Here is a 9,976-nt window from a genome sequence, read left to right as displayed (position 1 = left end):
GTAGACCTGTATCATTGCAGAATTATGTTGCAATTTAAATTCACGCAAGGTATCACATCTTAATGAAATATTTTCTAAATTTGTTGCGTTCAATAACTTAATTTCATTTGGCTGCAGATGGTACAAGTTGTGCTTCATCCTCACTCTTTATCAGCAGGGTTTTGCAACTAAAATACTTTGGGAATGGTTTGCGCCAATTACAGTGCATTTTCACACTCTATTTTTTTGACACTTTTTCCCTCGAGTTTTAAAGCTGACTGATGAAAGTACATATTTGGGGATTTTTTTTTTTTAAGCAAGGTTAAGATTTTTCAAGCGAGATAAGGGATTCGCTTAAAGAATTGGATTCGACGAATTTTTTTCCCTTATCAAAAGGCTGATATTTTAAAGTTATAAGATTATGGAAATTTCTTTGAGGACTTGTAAAAGTAATTCTTTATTACATCATAGCAAACTGAATAAAAAATCCTTCTATTCTGATATTATTACGTTTGTTCTACAAAAGAATGCCTTTCTGACAATTATCACTTGTTACGTAGCTTAAAACTTGTTGAGTAAGTATATCGCTACAATTATCCGTCCAGTTATTGCCGCAGCCCAATTAATATATTGTCAGATCTCCCTAAAAAAATAACTGTTTGCGAATTTAAAACAGTAATATAAACAAATTGACCTTGTGTTTTCCAAAAAATATGTCCGCAAAAACTATTACGCCATTCCTTTCTATTTATAGAGCGTGAGTAAACAAATTCCTCGAGTAATTAATTTCATTAAAATTCATTGAAATTCTTTGATTTTCAATTAATTTCAATGAATTTCAATTAATTCCACGAACATCCTAAAAAACATCTTTGAGGACCTGACATTCTTTTCTTAATTACTAGATTGTGTTAATTATGTCAATTTTGAAAAAAGAGTTGCTAAAAACTTAACTCTTGTTAATAATTTTAAAAAAGGTTGTTAAAAATTTTATATTTATTTGAGAGCATTCTTTTAACGCTTGATACCAGTCTTCTTTCATCACGCTTTAAAACGTTTCAAAACTCAACACAAATCCAAAAGAATGTTTTGTTATCAGCAAACAAAACGAATTTAACATTAGAAAAGAGATTTTCTGACAGCTGCACCTTACCCTGTTTCATTTTTTTTCAATGTTCTACTTTGTTTCAATACTGAAAAAGTAATCAAGTCGATTCAATTTGGAAGGATAAGGTCTCGTCATTTGATATACAAACTGGTTTTCTAATAGCTTAAGTTTTTGAATGATTACAAAATACAACTCTTTGATAACGTGGTGTAACCGACGTTAGAAATGTTTTTTATAAATGATGCATTAGGCAGCGTTACGGAAAACCACCTGTAATCATTATTCTCATGGAGACTGGCAATCAAATGTGGAACCAAGCGCGTTTCTGGAAATATCGCAACGTTACAAAGGTCATTAATTTTAAAACATAAATTACGCAATAAATTTTTCCATTGTTTCAGCAGGCGTCCGTGAAAACCACCTGCTAACTGCAATTTCGAACGGTATAAATTGATTGACAAACACGGCTATTGTTCTCTTTGAACTTGCAACTTGATGCGACTCGTGAAGTAGGAAATCTTCAATGGAGTCCAAAATGATTTCACAACACATAGCACTCTCGTTGAACTAGACATTTCATTTGTTACAACGGATTGAAATTTTTTCTTCACGTAAGTTCAACTTTTGTTAAAATATCGTTTTCAAGTGAAATTCTGCCCGATTTAAAAGAATTTATTTTTTGGAATTTTTTTTTTTTTTAATTTTTTTTCGAAGTAAACGAACAAAACAGGCGCATTATATTTATAAACCCAATTATGACGGTTTCAATCTTTGTTTTTTTATTTTATTAAATATGAAACCCTAACAAGTTTTGTTTCCAACTATGATTCCATCTATTTTTACATGTTCAAGTTTTATGCAAACATGCGATGAAACAAAGCGATGCTCCGCCTTATCCGAAACAGTAGCGTCGCGTGGTTAAAAAAAAATAAAATTTGTAAATCTCGGATGAATATGGGAATAAGTTGTTACAATATCTTACTAAGATAACCATAGAAGTTAACATTTAAAAACTATATCACAAAATAGTTATTTTCGAGCTGACATTTTAAACAGAAAAGATTAAAAGATTCTAAAAGAGTTTAGTTTGCAAAATCTGTTAGTTTTTTTTTTAATTTAACTACTTCAGTGGATAACAAAAAGTGCTTGATCAACAACTTCAGTGGATAATGAATGAAAAGTGCTTGATCATTTTAACTACTTCTCTTGAATATAACTGTGCTAATGACTCCTTTGCCTTTATAGCTTTGCCAAAGGAATAGCGTAATTTTATATCGAAATTTTTATGCGTAAAATAAATTCGAGAAGCTAGTTTTCTCAAATATAATCCTAATATTTCAAGTTGGGGGGGGGGGGTGAGTGGTGGTTGAGGTATTTTAATAAAAAAATATTTCTGTTTAAAGTTACATTTTCTTTGAAGAAATTCTTTCAACAATCAGTAAAAAATTTAAAAGTGCTCTTGATCATTTTCTTCTCCAAGGTTTAATTGTCTAAAACATCTATAACTCTATTTAAGTATTTCGATTGAAGCAATATGAAACAAGTCGACAGTTATAAAGTTGTTCTTTTACTTTTAAATAAAATTATATTTTAACTTAGAAGCAAACTTCATCCGAGATTCTCTCAGCTCTTTCTAATTCACACGAATATATAATTAATTTTTTTACTCTTTTTATGGTATACCTGTAACAGTGGCTAACTTAGAGTTCTTGCGGTGTATTGCTGTAGTTTTAAAATAAGCTGTGAAGTGAAATAACGAGAAAATGCGAAGTGAAATGATTAGAAAAAATAAGGTTATGTAAAAGTTGGCTAGTATAAATCTGACATAATAATAATATCATTTTAACGTTGTGTTTAGTGAAAAGTTTAGACAGCTCAACAGCTACAACAGCTCAGTTATCAACAGTTATCGGTTTTGAACGTATTTGCTGTTTTCAAGTCGGTCCTTCTTGCATAATTATTTCCTCGCAATTCTTTTAGGTAACTAAATTTCCTCTTCTATTAAGTTTTATTTTGTTGCTACGTTTTGTTGCTACGTTTAACATTCAATTAAGTCGCAGAATTACTTTAACACGCCCTCATGATGGCAAACAAGTGGGTAAAGGGCGAATGATTGGATAAATTATCCTTAATTACCTTATTGTATGGAATAGTTCAGTGTAAGTTAAATCACTCAAATTAAATTTCTTAAATATTAACCATCGATACGCTCAATCAGCAAGACGAACACTATTTTAAAAATTTCACTTTGAAACATGCCTATCCTAATCTTTCAAAGTCTTCTATTTTTAAATCATGATATTTAAGATAGCTAAGAATTCAAAATAATTCCAAGAATTCAAACAAGATTTTGCGTGGGAAATTTTAAAGTAAAACGAAGGGTCTTTTTTTTAATGATCACGCTGCTAATTAATCATTTGGCAAATTTTTCTCCGAATTTTTAATAGAAATGACATGAACTACTTTTATAGCTGTACTATTACGCTCAATAAACAAATGTTATAATTAGTATAAATATTCCTAAACACAAGTTACACAAATATATTTAAAACAAACGACTTTGATGTCAGCCAGGTATGCCTGAGATTTAAAAAAATCCTGAAAGGAAATAAATCTTTTACAAACCCTTTAATGATGGTTTCCCTTATTTTATCTCTGCAGAATTTGCACATTAAACAAGAGTTAAGGATTAACTTAAGGATTTGAAAGTGTACATCATCAAGGTCTGCCTGATGTTTTAAATGATTCTTTGTAAAGGATTTAGTAAAACATGAATATCTACTCCTCTTTCATTGTTTGCATCTTTACCAGAAACTGCCAGTAAAAACGTCCATAATGACAACATCTTTGCAAGTTCATTGAATTTTAAATTGAAATAGTAATGCCTGAAAATAAATCACTTAAGAGAAAGTCAGTTGAATGGTATATTTCATGTAAGAGATGCTTTCTTCACAAATTCTCTAAGTATTTATGATTTAACAGTCATGTATGGTTTTTAAATTAATGTTTTGAAAAAAAAGAAGTATTGATCAGTAATTTAGTGCTTTAGCCATTTTGGTTTTATGTACTTCCTCCACTCTGCACGTAAAGTCTTAAATTTTTAACTTAAAACTATTTGGAATAGAAATAGGTTTTTCCTTGTAAAGTTCATTAACTGCTTTTTATAAAATCTAAAATTTAGAGTTTAATTAAGGTCTAGCAATACAGAAGAAAAAAAGAATTAGTATATATAGTTATTTAAGAAGCTTAAGCTACTTTTATTTTTTAAAAAACTAGTTAAGAAATAGATCTCGAAAATAAAAAGAAGTTCTTACAGTTTTTGGTACAGAAGAAAATAACATGGCACCCACTTCAAGTCTAAATAAAAAGAAAAATTATAGCATAGATTTGAAAACTTGATGGCACCATAAGTTGAAATTTGCAAAGCTATTTCTTTTAGTTTTAAATCGTTTTTCTTTTTCCCTAATTTTAAATCACAAATTGATTAAAGTTAGCAAAAATTTTATTTACTAACATTGCTGAAAAAAAATTATTTACATACTTTTTTGGCCTGAATTCTTGAGAACTTCTTGACAGAATTTTAGCAATCTGTTCTTTATTTAAAAATTGGAAATCTCATAATTGAGAGAAAATGGAGGGTGCGGTGGAAGACTTCAGGTTTTTAAATTTATGTGATTAACTTTGGAAACAGAATTCTTTTCTTAAGCGATTGCAGGCATATTTTCCTTTAAATCTTTTAGTGTTTTTAGATTTAAATGTACTTCTATACTTTTAATTTATTCTAAATTCTATTTTAATTCTAAATTTTATTAGTTCTTTTTTTTTAAAGTGTAAAATATGTAAAAAAATTTGCCTAACAACAATTAACTAGTTATTAGTAGTAAAACTTTAAATCCTGCTAAAAAGCAGGCCTATGTCAATGAAGGAACTAGTTTAGCTGTTGATTATCTTTGCACTTATGTAATAAACTCTCATTTGTCACTTATTTCAATTTGTTTCATTAGCTCTCTCAGAGCTCTGTTCAGGTTGTAATTTTATTTTGTTTTTATTTTATAGTTTGGACTGCTTGCTGACTTAGTCTAATTGTTTATATTTTGATACTTACAGTAGTACACTTATATTTTAGAACTGTCAACTTTTAGAAATATGATTTTTATTTCTTCAGACATCATTGTCTTATTTTTCTTTAAGGAGAATCCTTTCAGATTATTAAGATATTAATATAACTGATTTAGAAACAACTTGAGAATTTTTTTGGCATCATATCATTTTCGTTTCATCTTTTGTTAAAAAATTTATTTGGATATTCTACAGAAGAAAACAGAGAACTTTCAGATAACAAAGTAAGACCTCCCTAGTATAGTGGTAGGAGAAAAGAAGTAAAGGAGAACCAGCAATGGTAGAAGAAGAGGCTATCTTTTAAATAATTGATTTTCATTTAGTTTTACATTTATAAAGAAGATTTATTTTATTGTAAAGTTTGAATTACTTTATTTAGTTACACATACATAAAGGTTTGAAATGTTCTTTTAACGCTATTTGTTGGTAAATGTTGTATTCAGTTTTTACATCAGCTTTTGTTTACACTTTGTTTCTTTATGTAGTTGTACAACTTAGTTTCTTTATGTAGTTGTCTGTTTGTAGTTGTTTGTAGTCGTCTGTCTGTTTGTAATCAGTTGTCTGTAATCAGTTGTCTGTAATTAGTTGTCTGTTTGTAATTAGTTGTCTGTTTGTAATTAGTTGTCTATTTGTAATTAGTTGTCTGTTTGTAATTAGTTGTCTGTTTGTAGCTGGTTGTCAGTATTTGTCTGAATTAGGTTGTCTGTAAAAGTATAGTTTATCACAGTATAACAGTTTATCTTATTTTAGTTATTATATTAGTTTATAAATAATTATTGGTTAACAGGTTGCAAAAGAAAAAGTCTTAAATGTTTTGCAAGTCAGAAAATTTTTTTTCGTCTTGAAGAATGTTTTTGTTTGTATTTAGTTTTTACATCATACTTTGTGTATATTCTGTATACTTAGTTTCTTTATGCAGTTTCTTAATTTGTCTGTGGATGTAGTTGTTTGTAAAAGTGTAGTTTATCCACAGTATCACAGTTTAGTTTATTATAGTTATTAAATTAGTTTACAAATAATTATTGGTCAACAGGTTGCTAAAGATAAAGTTTTAAATGTTTTGCCTGTCAGAAAAACTTTTTTCGTCTTGATGAATGTTTTTATGTCTTTTCAGAATGTTTTTTCAAATGTTAAAATTTTTTTTTCTGCAACTATATAGTCGGCTTCTGTTTTGCTCTTAGAAATCTGTTTAATGTGAAATATTGAAAATAGTTAAGGAATAGAAATCATTTACTCAGCTAGAAAATAACAAGAAGTTAGATTTTCATCTGAATTCTTAACGTTTTTTAAGAATTTTTAGCTGAAAAGCTGTTTTTTTAAATTTTGTACTTCGCTAAATTTCATAAAAGTATTTGATTGTTAACTTAATGCTAGTTTATTATTAGCAGCTGTCATAATATATCAACAAAATGCAGGAAAAAAAAAAAAAAAAACTTATGTAATGCCTTAATACAGTTAGTGGATAACTTAAGACTTTAAAATTTTAATTTTTGCATTTTATAGACAGTTTTGAGTGACCTCTTTCCATGAAAATTTATTTTTGCGTTTAAATGGTATTTTTGAGAAATGGAATAAAAATTTTAAACTTTAATTTTCATTTCTTACCTTGATAAATTTGAAATAGGTTTGCAAACAAGAAATCAATTTTGCTTGTACACTAATTTAAAATTTCTTTGCTTTGCTGTGCGCCTCTTCAAGTTATAAGATTTTTATGAAGGTTTTTACGAGGTGCTAAGAGTTTTTTCTTGCGTATGAATTTGTTAGGTGCTTTTGAGTATTTTGATTGAATTTTGAACTGTCTTAAGTTTACTGTTGTAAATTTTCAACCAATTTTTTAGATTATTTCTTTCAATGTTTTGTTCACAACTCTCTTGTTTTATTTTCAAATCCCTTGTTTTGCTAGATTATATCAGGTTTTGAGCTCCATTGTATATAGTTCTGTTCATATAGTTCAGACAGTGCAGAACTAGTTGAGGTTGAAGCCTGTAGTCAAATAGGAATTTTCTGCTTGTACTGAGTACTATTGTTTTTTTTTACTTATGAAAGCTGTAAGAGATTTTTACCCTTTGAACAGTTTGTTTGAAATGTCCATCATAGTACTTAATAGCAGAAAAAAAATTTTGGTTTCATGTGTGAAACCGAACCTTTTAATCAGTTTTTTTTTGCTATTCCTACTCTAACTAAAACCAACTCTAAAATACGATTATAAAATGCCAGATAAAATCGCTGTTAACAGTGCAGCTTAAAATGTATTAAAATGATACTCAGGTTATAGTATTACAAAAACAGATAATGTTAATGACTCATGCTAAATAAATTTCTTTTGACAAAAGGTTGAATGTAAAAATATTGAAAGAAGAAATTTACATCTTTTAATTGTATTTATTTACTTAGTTTTACTGATGCAACAACTGTTTTTTAATGAGCAAAAGCAACTAGACCATAGAGATATATGAAATGTATCACAGGGAGAAATGCGAATCAATTATTGCGTTCATTCCTGGAGGTACATTAATAAAACTGTTCTATGTTTCAGATTCACTAAGGGATTTTAACTGGAAGTTAGATAAAGTATTACAAATTATTATATTTTCTATTAGTTTCTGAAAGCCTCATGGAGTTTATGGCTAGCTAGTGTAATAGTTCCATGAAATGACTAATTATGTCATGTATGTCATCCAGTGTTTAGAGGCTTATCTCATTCAATAGAGAATAAGATTAATTCTATAGAAGCATTTTTGAAAAAGTCGATAAGCGAATTTCTACTATGTAAGTAGTAGTCATGTATTATCTTTGATATTGTTTTTTCAGTTCTCTTCTAGTTTTAATCAAATCTTATTATGGTTCTGAGTCAATAGACTTGTCAAATGAACCACATCTGATGCATAGTACATCTTCTAGTGCTTTGAATGCCCTGTGTAAATTCCGATGTCGGGCCGAGCTCAGCCTCCGACATTGGACCGCTATCGTTTTTGTCAGTACGGATCGATGTTGGCCCGACATCGGCTAGCCGCCCACACTTTCGCGATGCATATGCTGGCCGATGTTGAGCCGACGCGATACCGCTTATATCATACTTAAAGAATGATATTTTATATCACTAAATTTATTAATATAAAATATTATTACTTAAGTATGAATATTTCCATTGTTTTTTATAATAGGTAATATGTTAATTTTTTATTTGTAAATAGTATTACTATTTACAAATATTATTGTAAATATTACTTATATTATTATAGTATATTATTATAAATAATGCTCAAGTAATAATATTTTAAAGTTTTTTTTTAATAATAGGTAATATGTAAATTTTTTATTTATAAATAGTGACATATGTAAACAACTGAAATCAGTTTTTTGTAAGTTGAAAGTTAAACTTAAGTTAAACGTTACCATGTAAGATATTTACGAAAAGTAAGGATTAGGAACTAAAATATATAAAAAAAAACACATATAAATCAAAATTAAATATATTTTTAAAATAAATTAATTTGAATCTGTCTAATCATTAAATAAATTGGAGCAGCTAAAAATCCGATGTTTTCCGGGCATTGGTCTTTGTAATTCATAGGAAGACCAATGTGTGCAGTATCTAAAAAATAGTATAAAATTAAATTTTGACATATCAATAACTACAACATAGTATAAATCAAAGCGTAGTTAAGTTACTAATAAACAACTATTATTAAAGGTGACATTATTGCATGTCACCTTTAATAAAAGTTGTTTATCAGTAACTTAATGAAGTTGGGGCAATTAAAGAAGTGTATGCACCTCCAGCCGATATAAACCATTTTATATAACTACTAATCAAATAAAAAATTACTTTGGCATTTTTGATCAGGATGTGCACTGTCACAATTGTTTGTATCCACAATTTACTGCACTCCTAAGGGTGGAGTTCCATCACCGACATATATGAAACCACAAAATCTGATGGAAAACATGAAACACAGGATTTCTTGTAATGATCAATTTAAAAATGTTGTGAAACCTGGAATTAATTCTGACGTACAAGCAAACTCTCATAATTTGGATTTTGGTACAAACCCTATCACTGAATTTAAGAAAGCTCATGAGAAGGTATTTTAAAATCTTGTAAAATTTTAAAATAATGTAATAATAGTTTGTGGATGAGTATAGTGTTTATTAGCTCTGAGTTTATTTCTTTCTTTTTTTCTTTTTTTTACACATGCACCTATTGAAAAGCAAATAAAATGGTCTTGTTTATGTAAAATTCTTTTTTCTGACTACACATTGTTAGTTTTCTATTTTAGATTTATCTCTAATGCCTTTTTTTATTTCATCATTCATAGTTTTAATTTATTGCAATGTTATTTTTTTCATCCTTAAAAATTTGAAACTAAAATCATCTCTCTGTAAAGCATACAATAATTTTTTAGTTTCTTTATTGTGTTGTTGTTGGGATCCCAGTTCTGGCATTATGAATGGGTTGAAGTAAAATTAGAAAGAGAAGACTGTTAAAGTTATTTTTTATATGTAGTTCCTGCTGGGATTTGGGATGTATCCGTCTTTAACAATATTCCAATCCTCACTTACAATTGGCTCGTTGCATACCTGACAATGAAGCAAAAACTTGATGCTACTGCAAGTCCGTTGTTCTCATATGAAACCCTTTTATCTTCACAAAAAGAAAACTGGAAAATACGATCTTTATCTTACGTTTGAAGTCCACTTCGAATATTCTCACGATCAAAGCAAAATTAGGGGTTTTGTTTCGGGAATAGGAACGTGTTTTTAACTTTT

General features: G+C 28.5%; 1 protein-coding gene and 1 long non-coding RNA gene across 2 annotated transcripts in view; one reads left to right on the top strand and one right to left on the bottom strand.

Moving 5' to 3' along the window:
• The window catches only part of LOC149877854 (uncharacterized), a 53,087-nt gene that overhangs the window by 20,624 nt on the left and 22,487 nt on the right, over window positions 1–9,976 (bottom strand). The gene's annotated exons all lie outside the window — the stretch shown is intronic.
• LOC149877855 (uncharacterized) lies at window positions 1,156–7,072 on the top strand. The gene is made up of 3 exons (XR_016447886.1): window positions 1,156–1,698; window positions 2,946–3,067; window positions 5,323–7,072. It is a non-coding gene; the product is annotated as an uncharacterized LOC149877855 (long non-coding RNA).

Source organism: Hydra viridissima, unplaced genomic scaffold, assembly GCF_058129835.1.
Source record: "Hydra viridissima isolate aposymbiotic clone 2 unplaced genomic scaffold, HvirCarnegie_v1 scaffold_16, whole genome shotgun sequence".
In the NCBI taxonomy this organism is placed as follows: Eukaryota; Metazoa; Cnidaria; class Hydrozoa; order Anthoathecata; family Hydridae; genus Hydra; species Hydra viridissima.
Note: the sequence above shows the minus strand (reverse complement) of the source record. Positions and strands in the feature narration are given on the sequence as shown.